This window comes from Silene latifolia, chromosome Y (assembly GCF_048544455.1).
Source record: "Silene latifolia isolate original U9 population chromosome Y, ASM4854445v1, whole genome shotgun sequence".
In the NCBI taxonomy this organism is placed as follows: Eukaryota; Viridiplantae; Streptophyta; class Magnoliopsida; order Caryophyllales; family Caryophyllaceae; genus Silene; species Silene latifolia.
The window spans coordinates 334964982-334984183 of record NC_133538.1 but is presented as its reverse complement, the minus strand read 5'-3'; the positions used below and the strand labels follow the sequence as shown (position 1 = coordinate 334984183).

Below are 19202 nucleotides of genomic sequence, written 5' to 3'. Positions count from 1 at the left end.
CTCAAAGTTTAACATCAACAATCCTTGATGCATCTTTCAACAACTATCACATTCCACTTCTTTCATCATTTCATCCAACCATGCACAAGATTCAAACTATAGATATCAAACTCACATGACTCAAACATACAAAGCTTTCCCCCATGTGACCGGCTTGAGATCGTAAGGGCCTTAATGCGACTTCGGGACGTCTCCCAAGTCTTTGCGGCAGCTCCAAACAACTCTCCCCGGGTTCATTTTATTTGGACTCCCTAAGTTCATTGGGTTCATTTGTTTTAGGTGCCGGAATCGTCGGCTCTGATACCACTTTGTAACACCCCCTCATACTAAGGTACCTTACCAGGACTACCTGACATGATGAAAGGTTGTTACCATCTCGGTTGCCCGAGGTTAGTATATATCAAAAGCAACAGTCTAAACACATTTATTAATGTACGGTAGTTATAAAAGTTACATAGTCTCCAAAATCTAATAAACGAATTATCCAAAAGGCAACAACTACCAAAACAATAACTAAGGCTCGTGATGGTATCATCTAATCCAGCGTGGTGACTCTGCCATGACTGCCCCAAGCTCAAAAAATGTATCACCTGTCACAATCTACTCACCATCCCCGAATGGATCACCACAGGTTTTACAAAACAACAACACGGGGTCAGTACTACTCAATCAATATAAGACAGCAAACATTACCACCAGCTGATCATCGATCTCACACAGTAACCGACTACACACCGAAGTGTGTAGCCCTGCCAGATTACCCATCGCAACAGATAATCCTCGCCGCCAGTGGGTGACCGCAGCTCATCCCCACCTAGTCCAGCTCATCAACGAGCGACTAATAATCCCTATCCCTTAATATGCACATCCCCTCCTGTGACGGGTTCCACGGAGGGCGAACTAGGGTGTGAAGCCACTCCCGCAAGTGACTCCACCACAATCACACACACAGCATCACAGCTGTCACAACACCACAACCGTCACAACACAACCACATCAACACCGTCACTACAACACCCAACCTCCGATGATCGGCAGATAACAATCATACACAGTATAGTCACAATCTTAAATCAATTAACAGTAAACTGAGTAGGGAAACCCTACCTTTTCGCAATCCGATATGCTCCAATCAATCATACAATATGCATAGCAATTACCACATTGTCACCTACAACAATTATAATCAACAATCAACACACATATAATGACAAAACCTTAAACCCCCAAATTAACCCAAAACAATAATTAGGGAAAAACCCTAAAAGACAACTTAATGAGACTCATGAAATCAGAGACTTACCGACATAATCGACGCAAGGCAAGATTCGTTAGACTCACGAACAATCCACGCAAATGAGAGGGTGATTTGGAGAGGATTAGAGTTACGTTGTGTAGTTTAGGTTTTGTAAAATGTTTTAGAAACTGTAAAATGCGTCTCAATATAACTCTAATCCTTTCTAAATCAACCGCGGAAAATATTACCCGTCAGACCGGATACTCGGTCGAGTATAGAGTATACTCGGCCGAGTATCCTCTACTCGGTCGAGTATTACCCATACTCGACCGAGTATTCTTGGGCAGTAGCCAAACAGAATACCCAACACACTTTACTCGACCGAGTAGGCCATACTCGGTCGAGTACCAGCCTATAAAATCCGTAGTGTTACAGCCACCGATTAAACCAATTTCCAACCGTAAAGTCTCAAAACGTTCTCTAGCTAAAGGCTTTGTCAAAATGTCTGCCCATTGTTTTTCTGTACTACAAAATTCGAGTTTTATATTCCCTTTTTCAACATGGTCACGTATAAAATGGTGTCTAATTTCAATGTGCTTGGTACGCGAGTGTTGTGCGGGGTTTTTAGAAATAATAATAACACTTGTATCATCACATAAAATAGGAATACAACCTACATTAACACCATAATCACATAACTGTTGCTTAAGCGATAATAGTTGAGTACATACCAGTCCAGCTGCAATATATTCCGCTTCTGCTGTTGAAAGGGCAACTGAATTTTGCTTCTTTGAACCCAATGTAATAATGCAAGGTCCAACGAACGTGGCAACCCCTAACGTACTTTTCCTGTTTAGAGAACATCCTGCATAATCGACATCTGAATATCCGACAAGGTCGAAATCGCACTCCATCGGATACCATAAAAAATGTTTAGCCGTGCCGATAAGATATCGTAAAATTCTTTGTACAGCCGTCATATGCGATTCTTTGGGTGATAATTAATATCTCGCACAAATGCATACGCTAAACATGATATTTGGTCTACTTGAAGTCAAATATAGCAATGACCCTATCATCCCACGGTAGGTTGTTTCGTCAACATGTTTACTGTCTTCATCTAAAGTTAACTTCTTATCTGCAACCATCGGAGTAGGCATAGCATGAGAATTTTCCATTCCGAACTTTCTAATTAACTCCTTAATATATTTCTGTTGATGAATCTTGATGCCTTCCTCAGTTTGTTGAATTTGTAGACCTAGGAAGAATTTCAATTCTCCCATCATACTCATCTCGAACTCGGAAGTCATCAACTCAGAAAAATACTTGCACATGCCTCGATTGGTCGATCCAAAGATAATATCATCAACGTAGATTTGGACAACCAAAAAGTCAGAACCCTCGGATTTTAGAAATAAGGTTTTATCAACAGATCCTCTATTAAATCCACTGTCATGTAGAAACTTTGATAATATGTCATACCATGCCCTTGGTGCTTGATTTAGTCCATATAGGGCTTTATCTAATTTAAAGACATGGTCTTCAAATTTGCTATTCTAAACTCCAGGGGGTTATTCTACGAAGACATCTTCCGGTAGATACCCATTTAAAAATGCTGTCTTGACGTCCATCTGGAAGAGCTTAATTCCTTTATGAGTTGCGAACGCTATCATAAGTCTAATAGCTTCAAGACGAGCAACAGGTGCGAAAGTCTCGTCATAATCTAATCCTTCTTGTTGATTATAACCTTGGACCACCAATCTTGCTTTGTTTCGAATAATGACTCCGACATCATCTAATTTATTTGTAAATATCCATCTTGTTCCAATAACAGATCGATCCTTAGGTCTTGGAACTAAGTGCCAAACTTTGTTCCGTTCGAACTGTTGAAGTTCTTCTTGCATGACTTTAATCCAATCTGATTCTCCAAGAGCTTCACTGATATTTGTTAGTTCGACCATGGATAGGAATGAGTAGAATGAGCAGAAATTATTTAAGGATTGTCTCGTTTGAACACCCTTTTTAATATTCCCAAGAATATTGTCCATTGGATGTGAGCTCTTCTATTTCCATTTGGTTGGAGTACTTGGCTCTTTATCATTATTCGAACTTGACCCAACTTCATTTGGCTCAGAATTGGAGGAAGTCCCCCCTGAATCCAATCCAGGTGTTGTAGTAGAGCCGTTTATAACTTCGGACTCTGTACCTTGATTTGGATTCAATGTTATAGTAACATCACCTATAACATTAGATTGGGAATCCTTATTTTGAGTCAATGTTATAGTATCATCAAATATAACTTTGGGTTTCTCCTTTTATCCTTTGAAGAATGATCAAATTCATCACTTATTCTTTTAATTTTATTATCCTCCAATTCTAACTCTGGGGGATCGTCTCTAGACAGACGAAAGTCAGATTCGTCCAAGTCTTCTTCTTCATCCTGTAAGGGCTTATCAAACACGTTATCTTCATCAAAAATAACGTGAACACTTTCTTCAATACAAAGTGTTCTTTTATTGAAGACTTTGTAAGACTTTCTATGATCTGAGTATCCTATAAAAATTGCCTCATCACTCATAGGGTCAAATTTACTTAGCCTATTCTTACCAATATTGTGAATAAAACACTTACTCCCAAAACAACGAAGATGGGAGATGTTAGGTTTGCGACCTCTTAGGAGTTCATAGGGGGTTTTCTTAAGAATAGGCCTTATCATAGCACGATTATGGATATAACAAGAAGTACTAATGGCTCAGCCCAAAAGTTACGAGGTAGACCACTACACAAAAGCATTGTACGAGCCATATCTTCTAGGGTTCTATTCATACGTTCAACGACACCGTTTTGTTGAGGAGTTCATGGTGCAGAAAAGTTATGTCCTACACTATTAACTCTACAATATTCTATAAAAGCTTGATTGTCAAACTCGGTGCCATGATCCGTACGATTAGATACAAGATTAGTCTTATATTTGTTTTGAACACGTTTCATAAGACAATCAAATTCATCAAACGTTTCATCTTTTGAATGAAGAAAGATAGGCCATACATACCTTGAGTAGTCATCTACGAGGACAAAGACATACCTGGATCCTCCTCTGATCCTTACCTTCATAGGACCACACAGATCCATGTGTACTAGTTCCAAAGCTTGATTTGTGCTTACTACTCTTTTAGGTTTAAAAGATGATCTCACTTGTTTGCTCCTAGCACACGTGTCACACATTTTTTCTTGGTCGAACTTGATCTTAGGTAACCCTTCAACCAAGTCCCACTTCTTGAGTTTATTTAAGGTTAGTGAGCTAATGTGACCAAACCGTTTGTGCCACAAATAAGGATCGTCAAGAGTAACTTTCATACATGTAAAAGAGTTAGTAGGCACAACATTTAAATGAACCATATACACATTCCTTATCCTATGGCCTTCAAGAATAACATTGCTTGTTCCTTCAATTATAACGCGACAACCATCAGTATGAAAAAAAACTTTATTACCTTTGTCGCATAGTTGAGATATGCTAAGCAAATTGTGCTTGAGACCATCCACTAGATAGACATCACTGATTACGTGTGACTTAGAAATTCCAATTTTCCCAACACCAATCACTTTACCCTTTTTATCGTCCTCGAATGTCACTTTTCCCGCACTGAAAGGTTTGAGTGAAAGAAACAAGTTCTTATCTCCAGTCATGTGTCTTGAGCATCCACTGTCAAGATACCATTGATTGTTTTCTTTCACTTCTACCTACAGAAAGGATTAGATACAGTTTTTAGGTCTCCATGCTAGGTTGGGTCCCTTATGATTAGTTACTCTATATACTAAATCCTTTCGTACCCAGACTTGTCTTATGGTCGTTTTTCTAAACCTTGGGTAATTTTGTTTAGGAGGAATTCTAGGTTTAGGGTTTTTTCTTGGTCTAGGGGTTTCTTTAGGTCTAGGAATTTCTCTAGGTCTAACATGACTGTTTTTCTTGTGAATAGGTTTGCTTTGATTGGGTCGACAAGGAGTTTGTGAAGTGCTAGGTTTCTTGGTATAGTCAAAAGCCATGTCATAGAACCAACGAAAGTTGTTATTCCTTTCTTCGTTAGGTTCATCTATGGGAAATTCATCATCCTCGACGAGTTGTGTCACGATTTTAGCATGGTCGGTATTTTTTCGTATATCATGTGCCTTTTTGACACAATTGTCTTGGATGTGATCCGTATGACCACAGTAATTACAAATCAGATATTCAGGAAGATCAGCATATTTCCTTTTTCCAAAATCAAAATCCAAAGGATTTGATTTGCATTTAGAGTGATCTCTACGGCTGTATCACTCATGTCCTAACCCCATCTTCATATTATTGTCAGATTGTTCGGTTAGGAAGTTTAGGACTTTTGTGCTACCTTCCCACTTATCATGGACTTTCCTAGAATGTAAGAGTAAGTCTTTTAGGGTTTTGATTTTTTTCTTGACATTTCGTGTGATCAATGTCATTCTCTTTCTTATAATTATCACTAAAGTCTTGGAACCTTTTGTTAATAATAAGTACAACATCTGAGTGTTGTTTCTTAACATTAATCATATCAGTTTTAGATTCCTTTAATTGGTTCGAGAGAGAATCTATCTCTTTCTTTTGGTCTAAGATCACTGTTTCATTAGATGTGACGTTAGTCTCTAAAAGTTCTTTGCCTTTTCTAAGTTCTAAAGTTATAGCTTCCTTAGCTATAACTTTGGCTTGAAGGTTCTTAATGTTAAGCTTTAGGCCTGAAGTTATAGCTTCATTAGCTATAACCTTGGACTCTAATTCCTTCTTTTCAGCCATTGCAGAATCTAATTTTGTAGCTTTATCAGCTGTAACTTTAGATTTCAACTTCTTAGCATTGGCCTTTAGAGTATGATTCTCCTCTGCAATATCAAGAATTTGTTCCTTCAGATCTTTTAATTCCAAATCCTGTTAATGACATTTATCGAGGGATTGCTCAAAAAATTCTATTAAGGCATTTTTAGACAATTTCTTAACACGTTTTTTGACTTCAAGATAACTTACCTCTTCATCGTCATCTTCGTCTGATTCTCCAAGGAAGCAATAGTTTGAATGAGAATTAACGCTTTTATCGTCACTGTCGGAGATTAGGTCAAGACTAATGCTGCTGAGACAAAGGTTGGCTACTTCACCATCTTCAGATCCCTCGTCATCTTCTGAGTCAAGATCTCCCCAGCACGAAGCCATCATTACTTGTTTGAACTCTTTCTTTGTCTTATCGCGTTTCGCCTTGTCCTTGATTTTCCCCCATGTTGGACAATCCTTGATCATGTGATCAGATTCTTCACACTTGAAGCAACCTCTGTTTTCAAATGATGATTTTGATTTTGTCACTTTCTTGTTGAACGACTTGTTGTTGTTGTTGTAAGATGATTTTGCTTGTTTGTTTCGAAAGATCCTATTTTTGAAACGGCGTGCAAACAAGTTTCATCTTCTATGTCGGAGTTAACATCTTCACTTTTCAAAGCCATACTTTTACCTCTGCTTAGTTCAGCATCATCTTTATTAAGGGTAATTTCATGGGCCATGAGAGCACCAATGAGTTCTTGATAGGATAGGTTTTCAGGATCTCGTGACTCCTCCATTGCTGTGACTTTGGCACGACACTTTTTAGTCAGGCTCCTAAGAACCTTCCTTGCAATGTCCTCGGTACTGAACTTCCTTCCTAGGTTTTTTAGTTCGTTTATTATGCTTGAAAACCTTGCAGACATGCTATCCAACGACTCATTAGGCTCCATAATGAATACCTCATATTTCTGCATTAGCAGATCTATACGGTGCTTCCTAACAATGGAAGTACCTTCATAAGCTAGTTCGAGACCAACCCATATCTCCTTGGCCGTTGAACATGAAGAGAACCAATCGAACTCTGTAGAGGTCATGCCATTTTGCAATAGACTTATTGCTTTGGAGTTCTTTTCGGCTTTCTTGTAGTCGGCCTCGACATAGTCGTCTTCTTTTTTTTCGTAGGTAGTGCCTTCAGTGGAAGCGACCAAGATTTTAACTGCTCCATTTTGGATAATCTTCCAACACTCCCAATCATGACCTTTCACATAGTGAGTCATCATGTTTTTCCATAACCCATAATTCTTCCCATCAAAGACGGGACACTTGAGATATTTGGAATCCATTTATCACGTGATAGGCAGCGGAATATAAAACGATAAAATAAATAAGAATAAGATAGATCAGCCTCTTTGCGGTTAGGCAATCAAGAGCACGAGGCTCTGATACCAATTGAAGAGTCTATCGATCCAAAATACACAAGAGGGGGGTGGGGGGGGGGGTGAATTGATAATTTAAAACTTTTAAAGCTTTTTCGATTGTATGAATATAATTAATTATTTAAAGTTTATTGATTAGACTTTAACTAACTAACTAATGATCAAGTATGAACAAAACAAACAAACAAACGAAAGAGAAGGAGACACACGGTTTTTGAAGTGGTTCAGTTTTACAAATCGAAACCTACGTCCACTATTCTCGATTAATAAATTTAGTACCTTTCTTCAGATTACAAATTTACTAACCCAACTCGTACAACTAACTCTAGCTGTAACTCAATGAGTACCGTTATATACTCGAGTGCTTACGCTAATAAGAAAGCACTCATGATTCTTGCAAAGATTCACGTTAATGAACAAGTAATAATTCTATTGAGCACTATTATCTTATAACGATTATTAACAAACGAACATACGAGTTTATAAACACACGACCTTTTTCGAAAATAGAAAATCAGTTTTCTTGCTTAAAACACACGGTTTTGCTTGTAAAAATAAAATCAATTTTATGCTTAAGGTTACTCTGTTCAAATGTTGCAGAAGCAAAGTATTTATAGGAAAGGAAGGAACAAGGCTAACAGTTTTCTCAAAACCCTAGTAGCCTAAATAGAGATATGTAAACAAATCATATCTTCTATTATTTCTTTCCTTAAAGCCTTTTAAGATAATAAAGAATATTCCAAAAGATAGAATATAAATTATTCTTTTATTATCTTTTCCATAAATCCTAAGATATGATAAGATTTTCCATAACAAGAATATTTTTCTCATAAATAACCATATCAAGTAAAATATAAAAGATATGTAAAGATATTTCTAGATAATAAATCTTTACAATAAGATCTTGTTATATCTTAGGTCACACGAACCAACACGGCTCATATGCCTCGTGATTCGTGTAAACCCTAGCTTAATATTAAGTTAGAATTTAGGGTTTTACAAGTATGCTATGTTAAAACCCTAATTAGTAATATGGCTCAACTCATAAGTTGATCCAATAAGATTACTAATTAACGTTCAACATGAACCCAAACTCCGCACTAAACCGGGCTTTATTTAATAAATACTTTTACTAGAACATTTAAAATAAACCAAAAACATTTTTCAAAAACAATTTTGAAACAATTCAAGTCGTGTAATCAAACTCAACATCTCAATGTTATAGTAGAAGAGCTATAACATTGAGCTCTTTTACTAGTAATGTTATAGCTGCAAAGCTATAACTTTACCAATACAAGAAATTCACTCTTAGTTACCATTACGAGATAATCACCTATACTATTCTAATCTTCATAGGAGATCTTCGAGCATAGGCTACTTCATCATCCAAGCTTGATTAATCTTTAGACAGACTTCGTCTTCTCATAATACTTGAATGACTTCTCTGATAATTTTGATCTTCAATTGAGGCTTGATCATAATATACTTCCATCACAATTCTTCATTATTGCTTGTAATAAATAAGTTTAATCTAACAGACTTAAACAAACGATTACACGCAACTAGTATATAAAATATAAAGCACCTTGAAATTATTAAAACATAAACATATATACTATATGGTTCAACAGACGCATAGCTTGATGCGATGTAGAGTCTATAACACCCCCATTTATCCAGGAGCTTTTAGCTAGACATTCCCAAATAAATAGGACTGTTACTATCTCGGTTTCCCGAGGTAGTGAATAACAAAGTCCAACTCACCAAAGTACTTTATAATAAAAACTTAATGATTACATGTTTATTACAACTTAACCAACTAAAACTTAATATAAAAACATTTACAATTCGCAGCGGAAATAAATAAAGTGATATAATTGTTCTATGTGATCTAGACTTTACCTATGGTCCAAGTCAAGCTCTCATCCCAATTCTCCCGAGTCAGCTAATCTTTAGTACCTGTCAAATCTGCTCCCTATAAAACGGTTCACCACAGGTGTTCACGAATACACTGTCAACCGCGAGGTTGAATATGAATAAACTAAACAACAATATTAATCCAACCAAATTAGACCTCCTTCAAATTCTCATCACTTCATCCGTACAACTCACTTACGTCACTGGCAGTAGCCCAACCCCCTTAACACCGTGCTATGCTCAACTGGCAGTAGTACTTGCGTACCATGCTCACCTGGCATTAGTACCCTCCGTACTATGCTCAACTATCTGGCAGTAGCAATTACTTGCTATGCACAACTGGTAGTAACAATCACTTGTTATGCACAACTTGCAGTAACACACTCCGTGTTATGCTCAACTGAACAACCATCGCACCACACCACATGCAACCAACAACAATGAACAATAATAATCCCGTTATACGACTCCATCAATAACTTAGCATACACATATACTCCGTCTCCAATACTCATTCATAATATTAATATTAACCTCGTCATCCATCACAATTCAATATACATTCACTTAATAATAAAACCTGAGTTGAGTAGGGTTTATCCCTACTTGGCAGTCAATCCCATAAAAGCAATCCGAGTAAATACAAATCCAATTAACACAGCTTCTCACAACTCCGTCACCTAGACAAGTAATTATTATAATTACTAATTATATACTTTATTCAAATAATTCCATTAATTATAAATTTATTAATTAAATAATTGCGTTAATTATAATCTCGTATAATATAATTAAAAAAAAACCCCATTTAAATCCATTAGTTAAATACCGTCTTAAAAACAACCCAAACTCAAAATTAATTATAAACAATACAATCAAACTTATTATCCATTCTTTAATATAATTTAATTAAATTTCGTTTTAACCCGAGTCACATCCCAAGTATACCCTTAAACCCGACTTAATCCCCATGTCAACACCCACATAAAACCCGTGTTCAATAACCGAAACTAAAACCACAAAATTCCCCCAAGTCATCATGGTTTTCACCGTATCTCAAGCCCCCAATCAAACCCGTGCAACAGTGTGAAAATGACCTAACATACACACACCCATAACCCGTGTTCGCCACCCCTCTTTACACCCACTATTCCCGACACCACCTGCCACCTAGCGACACCACTCACCCAACCGCCACCACCCTACACCATGACGCACCCCAGCAACCTCCAACCACCAGCCACACTGTCCCCACAACCCTCAACGCTCACGCTCTAGCAGCAACAATCACGAACATGACTAATTGCCGAAAACCCGACGTCGACAACACGTGTAAATAACCCCTCGCCAATACCACCACAGCCACCATTACCTCCTCTAGCCACCACCGTTGACACTACTATCCCACGGTGACTCCAGGGGTGGTCCCCACATCCCCAATGGTCAACTAACGAAGTCACAAAGCTCGTCTTAAGACGGCCACGCGCATCCCCTGTTTTCACCCTGTTTCTCGCTATTTCGGCCACCACCACCACAAACCGCCACCTTTACCAACCCAACACCCCCCAATTTGGTTGACACAACCACCAGATTCCATCCCCACCACACCCAGGTCAAGGCACGTCGAATTAGGGTTCGAATTGGTTTGAATCCCCTTTAATCCCCTTCGATAACCTTACCTAGCAGCCACGAAAACCCTCCTAAACAGCCACCACGACGGTCAATGACGGGTCTCTGGTACCCCCTATGTTCCACCCTATCTACGGTTCAGGTCTGGTCCAGTTGAGGTCAAGCATGGGTGGTACACAGTGGTTGTAAACATGTTTGAACAATAACATATAAAACCGAGTTAGGAAAATTATTTACCTTAAGTCGATTAGTTCGATTTGCTAAATTCCTCCATTTTTCCGTCTTTAGATCTCCCTTTATGTGTAACTTATGTGAATAAAACCTATTATGTAGGTCTCCCTTGCTTTTATACTAGTAAAAAGGCCGTCTTTAGGAAATTTATTAGGAAATTACTAATATTTAATTATATAATTTTTAACTATATTAATATATCTCTTAAATTTAATACCTTATTATTATTATTATAACATATTATTATCTCATAATTTTAGTACGGAAACTCATTATAAACATTATTATTATTATTATTATTATTATTATTATTATTATTATTATTATTATTATTCATAATGAACCTTATTTTTATTACTAATAGAAATCGACTGGCATTACTAGCAAAACACAATCCACTAAGTCTATACCGACTCCTATTACTCCATCATTTTATTTATTATTTTATTATGTCATTTCGTCTTACTCACGATTATTAATTATAAATGTCATAATTAATTATTAAAATTGCTCAAAACTTAAATATAAATCCCATCAAATTGCAGGGTATTACAGTCTTCCCCCCCTTAAAATGAACTTCGTCCCGAAGTTCGCCCACAACTACCACAACAACATTTATAAACAATCACACAAGTGAACCTCATTCCAACTTATGATCATTGCAACATAATCAATTTACTTAATTATTATCAAACCATATCGTACTTATCAAAAGCTGCCTCAACAATAATTCTAAACATTTGTAGTATCACATTCCTTCCCCCTAAGAATAAACTTCGTCCTCGAAGTTTGAGATACCAAATAACGGAAATAAATAAACTACTTATTGTAACATCACAAAACATGTAATACACATGTTACTTAAGACAACTATTACTTCCAACACAATATTGATTGATGATGTACTAAAAGTTACTAAACGGAAATTAAATAACTACAACCTTTGAATTAATTTAGATTTATTACTTGCGCGTTTATTTCTTACCAATGACATCTAACTTAAACATGGATTCAATATATTTATAGGCTTAGAGCAACATATTCCGCATATCACTAGACATGTTATTCCACTTCACAAAATTTACAACATCAAAATGCCAAGGTTAAAGAAATAAGAAACAATTCTTTAGAAATTTTAGCATAACTCACATTTTCAAAGACAAGAAACATGTTACAATTTCCAAAAATCATTAATAAATAATGACATAGTCACCTCATGAGATATTATACTTTTTAGAAAATACAGAGAGCTAGTAAATCATGAGAGAAAGAATCAAGTCAAATACTCAAAATATCAATTTCTTATGCATTTTACAAACTACTTAGTCGAAACAGAAATTCACAGCAACTCGTCAGCAACTTAGGTCAACTTGTAAAAATCACTATGAATTGTCACAATTTTTCCCTACAACGTGGTTTATTAATTTAACATATACGAACCTTTTAAACAATGGAGTTGGAATTACACCAAATAGACAAGTAGTTTTAAATGGTAAATTTTACAAAAACATAGCGCTAAAACCTCATTGTACAGGAACATTCTGACCACTGTACACTAAAATATTTATTCCTCCTAGACCGTACATTATTTGAATATGAGACTAGTGAAATATAAAAGCTAACTCACAAAGGTATTACACATAAAAGTTTCGGATAAGGATTCTAAACAGGCAGTAAATGGGAACAAAAACAATCAAGGGTAAAATTTCGAGAAATCAACCAAAATCACATTCTTCACAATTTCACTCATATTCATCATGCTTCATATTTACTCCCCCCAATTACTTACCAACACACTTATTCCTTACTTACTTGCTCATTTCATTATTTGAAACCAATCTATATCATATTCCCGTGACCGCAATAGCAATAAAACAATACTCATCCAAGGCAAACAGTTAGCTCTTAAGAAATAACAAGATTTGTTTTAAATTACCCCACACTGTATTATCTCTCAAGGTAACCGGTTCAAAACTGGAAGGGCCGGGGTTCGGAGTGAGGGTACCTTCTTATCCTAAGCCAAAATGGGCTCCTAACAGTTTCTACCCTGGTTCATTTTATTAGACATGTCCTAAGTTCATTATTATATTCATTGGTTAGGCATGAGGATCGTTTTGCTCTGATACCACTTTGTAACACCCCCATTTATCCAGGAGCCTTTAGCTAGACATTCCCAAATAAATAGGACTGTTACCATCTCGGTTTCCAGAGGTAGTGAATAACAAAGTCCAACTCACCAAAGTACTTTATATTAAAAATTTAATGATTACTTGTTTATTACAACTTAACCAACTAAAACTTAATATAAAAACATTTACAATTCGCAGCGGAAATAAATAAACTGATATAATTGTTCTATGTGATCTAGACTTCAACTATAGTCCAAGTCAAGCTCTCATCCCAATGCTCTGGAGTCAGCTAATATTTAGTACCTGTCAAATCTGCTCTCCATAAAACGGTTCACTGCAGGTGTTCACGAATACACAGTCAACCGCGAGGTTGAGTAGGAATAAACTAAACAACAATATTACTCCAACCAAAATAGACCTCCTTCAAATTCTCATCACTTCATCCGTACAACTCACTTACGTCACTGGCAGTAGCACAACCCCCTTAACACCGTGCTATGCTCAACTGGCAGTAGTACTTGCGTACCATGCTCACCTGGCAGTAGTACCCTCCGTACTATGCTCAACTATCTGGCAGTAGCAATTACTTGCTATGCACAACTGGCAGTAACAATTACTTGTTTTGCACAACTGGCAGTAACACACTCCGTGTTATGCTCAACTGAACAACCATCACACCACACCACATGTAACCAACAACAATGAACAATAATAATCCAGTTATACGACTCCATCAACAACTTAGCATACACATATACTCCGTCTCCAAAACTCATTCATAATATTAATATTAACCTTGTCATCCATCACAATTCAATATACATTCACTTAATAATAAAACCTGAGTTAATTAGGGTTTATCCCTACCTGGCAGTAAATCCCATAAAAGCAATCCGAGTTAATAGAAATATAATTAACACAACTTCTCACACCTCCGTCACCTAGACAAGTAATTATTATAATTACTAATTATATACTTTATTCAAATAATTCCATTAATTATAAATTAATTAATTAATTAATTGCGTTAATTATAATCTCGTATAATATATAAAAAAAAAACCCATTTCAATCCATTAGTTAAATACCGTCTTAAAAACAACCCAAACTCAATATTAATTATATACAATACAATCAAACTTATTATCCATTCTTTAATCTAATTTAATTAAATTCCGTCTTAACCCGAGTCACATCCCAAGCATACCCTTAAACCCGACTTAACCCTCATGTCAACACCCACATAAAACCCGTGTTCAATAACCGAAACTAAAACCCACAAAATTCCCCCAAGTCATCATGGTTTTCACCGTATCCCAAGCCCAATCAAACCCGTGCAACAGTGTGAAAACGACGATACATACACACACCCATAACCCGTGTTCACCACCCCTCTTTACACCCACTATTCCCGACACCACCTGCCACCTAGCGACACCACTCACCCAACCGCCACCACATTGTACCATGACGTACCCCAGCAACCTCCAACCACCAGCCACACTATCCCCACAACCCTCAACACTCACGCTCTAGCAGTAACAATCATGAACATGACTAATTGCCGAAAACCCGATGTCGACAACACGTGTAAATAACCCCTCGCCAACACCACCACAACCACCATTACCACCGCTAGCCACCACCGTTGACACTACTGTCCCACGGTGACTCCAGGGGTGGTCCCCACTTCCCCAATGGTCAACTAACGAAGTCACAAAGCTCGTCTTACGACGGCCACGCGCATCTCCTGTTTTCACCCTCTTTCTCGCTATTTCGGTCACCACCACCACAAACCGCCACCTTTACCACCCTAACACCCCCCAATGTGGTCGACACAACCACCATATTCCATCCCCACCACACCCAAGTCAAGGCCTGTCGGATAAGGGTTCGAATTGTTTGAATCCCCTTTAATCCCCTTCGACAAACTTACCTAGCAGCCACGAAAACCCTCCTAAACAACCACCACGGCGTTCAACGACGGGTCCCTGGTACCCCCTATGTTCCACCCTATCCAAGGTTCAGGTTTGGTCCAGTTGAGGTCAAGCATGGGTGGTACACGGTGGTTGTAAACGTGTTTGAACAATAACATATAAAACCGAGTTAGGAAAATTATTTACCTTGAGTCGATTAGTTCGATTTGCTAAATTCCTCCATTTTTCCGTCTTTAGATCTCCTTCTATGTGTAACTTATGTGAATAAAACCTATTATGTAGGTCTGCCTTGCTTTTATACTAGTAGAAAGGTCGTCTTTAGGAAACTTATTAGGAAATTACTAATTATTTAATTATATAATTTTTAACTATATTAATATATCTCTTAAATTTAATACCTTATTATTATAACATATTATTATCTCATAATTTTAGTAGAGAAACTCATTATAAACATTATTAGTATTATTATTATTATTACTCATAATGAACCTTATTTCTATTACTAATAGAAATCGACTGACATTACTAGCAAAACACAATCCACTAAGTCTATACCGACTCCTATTACTCCATCATTTTATTTATTATTTTATTATGTCATTTCGTCTTACTCACGATTATTAATTATAAATGTCATAATTAATTATTAAAATTGCTTAAAACTTAAATATAAATCCCATCAAATCGCGGGGTATTACAGAGTCACTAGGGCGCAAGACGACAGACCGACGAAACACTGACTTAGATTTGACGCGACACGGGGATGACCTTGACAGACTTTGCTTAAGTATGCGCAAGCCCTACCAAGTCTGGGCAACAACGCATATTAGTTCCAAAGGAAAAGATCTGCAAGAATGAAGACATATAAAGGCAAGGTATGAGACATGGAACAGCTATCTACTTGGATGTCTTTTGCCACCGTTTGCTGTAGAATAGACCCATTCATGAGGTAGAACTTGGAGAATTGATCTAAGACCTTGCCATTGTCTAGAACAAACACTAGCTCGACATAATTGAGACTCGAGGGGTAAAAGAAAGGATGAAGGAAGGGTGGCATCTCAGAAGAGAAGCCCCAAAATGAGAACACGACTCTGCAATTTGGTTAAAAGGAGACTGGGTGACAAGAAGGAACCCCCGGTAAAGAAGTGTTGGTTATGGAAGGGATGATAATTGAGGTTGGAAGTTGATAGTTGGGGTAGTTGTGTCCTTGTTACACGACTGCCTACGTATTCACGTGGAGTGAAATCAAACAAGATCGTAGTTCTGAGTATATGCCTCAGCTATGTTGTTTATACGTGCATTTTGTATAGTCTTTTTAGCCTATTTTAGCACGTATTTCTATTTACTTTTGTACTATTTATATTGCATTTTGCCCCCGAATTGGCTACTTTGGTTCGTTTTGTCCGTTTTGTAGAAATGAACGTGAAAGTAGTGGAATCATACCATTTTCGTCCTTTTTGCATGCATTTTGAGGAGACGGGATTTTTCAGAGTGAGATCTTGCATTGGGATGCGTGAAGGAACGTTCTACGAGGCAGTCGGTCACGAGTTTGAGCTGATTTGAAGGAAGAATACTCGATCGAGCTGTTTTATCACTCGATCGAGTGGTTTCTATGGCTGGATTTGGTCGATCGAGAAGTTTTATACTCGATCAAGAAGTGCTGGAAATTGAGGTTACTCGATCGAGTAACATTTCTACTCGATCAAATAGATTATCTAGAGAAATACTCGATCGAGTGGTTTCAGACAACTCGATCGAGTGGTTTTGGCTGGCGTGGGCTTTAATTAGCCCGTGAACTTGTTTTAGTTTTTGGACTTAGTAGTTTTTCTATTTAAACACACATTAACTAGGTCATTAGCTATCTATTCTATTTTATCTAAGTTTTTATCTATTATTCATCTTTCACAGTAAAGACTGCGCTTCTCTTTTCCCTTCACTGTAACTTTGTTTTCGGGGTTATTTAGCTCGGATTTGTTTGTTCTTTACGCCGGATTCTTGCGATTGTAATCTCTTTCTCCCTTTTAATATTAATCTTTCTTTTACTCATCTTAATTGTTTGTTTTGCTTCTTTTAATTTCTGCCCTAATTACTTTTTATGCAATTTAATTATTGTTTTATCATGTTGAATGTTGGTTTATTCTTTGTTATTAGTATCGACAGTATTATTAGTATGAGTAGCTAATCTGTTTCATGTTAGGATTAGGGGATCTACAGTAGAAATGTGACGATGTAGTAAATAGGTTAGATGAATTATTTGTGAGACTTTGTCCCCATAGCAATATAACTGTCTTCACCGACTTAGTTGAGTGCACGCTTCTGAGTCACCTTTTTAATCTGCTTAAATTTAATCCTGGATCAGAAGATTGGACTAAATAGACCTGCTATGAACAGTAGACTACCCTGACGAGGACGGAAGTTAAGTTAGTGGTAATTTAGGATAGAAAGTGGACCGGAAGGACCTTTCCATATCCGTCTCGCAGTAATTGATCTAAGTTGTTTACAGTTAAGTCACTGGACTACCGTAGTGAACCGAAATCCTGACATGTCCCTTCTCTATTTGATAGTTTATTCCTATTTTCTGCCTTAATTGCTCTTTTCTTATTTCTCTTGCCTTAAAGCTTTTAGTTTAGTAAATCATATTACAACCCCCCCCACCCCCATTTGTGACCAAATAGACGGACTCTTACAGATATCTTGCCTCCCTAAGGAGATCGACCTGACTTCCCTAGCTATATAGTTAGTTTAGTTAGTTATTTTTGATAGGTACACGACAGCCCTGTCAAATTTTTGGCGCCGTTGCCAAGGAGGCAATTGCCCTATCTGTCTTTGTTTCATTTATTTTATCCATCTAAGGGAATTTTTATTCCTTGAGGCAGTTCTTAATTATTTTCTTTCAGTGTTGCGTATGCCCAGGTCACACAGGTTTGAGTTAGTTTTGGTGATTTGAGCGAGAGACTGAGGCATAGACTCCGTCTGCAAAGAGAATCACGAAAGGAAGACTTGAGTACTTTCGAACCAGAGCTTCAGCATTTCTTTTTTTATAGAAAATCCATCTTTTGAAGAAGATACTTCCAGTTCTGTAAGCCAACCAGTAAAGATGCCAAAAATTGCTAGTCATTCGGAGCCTAAAGCATCATCAATTCCAAAGGGTTTCAATCTCCAGACTCAGGATGAGAATACATTTGACATCCGTCCTTCCTATATCAATCTGGTGGAGAGGAATCTCTTTAGAGGTGTGGCAGGTGAAGACCCGAGGAAGCATATGGAGGTCTTTACGGACTACTGTTCTACTATCCCCGCCACAAAGTGGGTAACTCAAGACAAGATTAAGAAACATTTTTCCTTTTTCTTTGACTGATTCAGCCAGGGAGTGGCTGACTGATTTGGACCGCACGGCCGCGAGGGTCACAGACTGAGAGACCCTTGCTCTTGCTTTTTATAAGAGATATTTCCCTCCGCAGCGCACTAATTAGCTGAGGGCCATGATCACAAGTTTCAAACAGGCACCAGATGAAACTTTCTATGAAGCTTGGTGCCGTTTCAAGAGGTTGGTGAGGTCTATTCCTCACCATGGTTTTGATCCGTGGTTCCTGTCCAATCAGTTCTACAATGGGCTATACGATGATCACATAGCCATACTTGATGCATCATCTAACGGAAGATTCCAAAAGAACACCGACGATGATAAGGGATGGGCTCTTATTGAAGAGATGGCGACCCACTGTGCTGATTAAGGAAACCCGAGGGATGGTATTAGAACAGTTCATGCAGTCGATAAGCAAGTTGTGGCTCAGCTGGAAGCCATGAATGCTACGTTTGATAAGTTGGAGCTGCATTCTGCTGGGGAGCCTCAGACGGTCCATTTTC

General features: G+C 37.5%; 1 non-coding gene across 1 annotated transcript; it reads right to left on the bottom strand.

Annotated features, from left to right (window-relative positions):
* Nucleotides 1-18806: 18806 nt before the first annotated feature.
* On the bottom strand, nt 18807-18912 carry LOC141636219 (small nucleolar RNA R71). The gene has a single exon (XR_012540845.1). It is a non-coding gene; the product is annotated as a small nucleolar RNA R71 (small nucleolar RNA).
* Between the last annotated feature and the right edge of the window lie 290 nt (nt 18913-19202).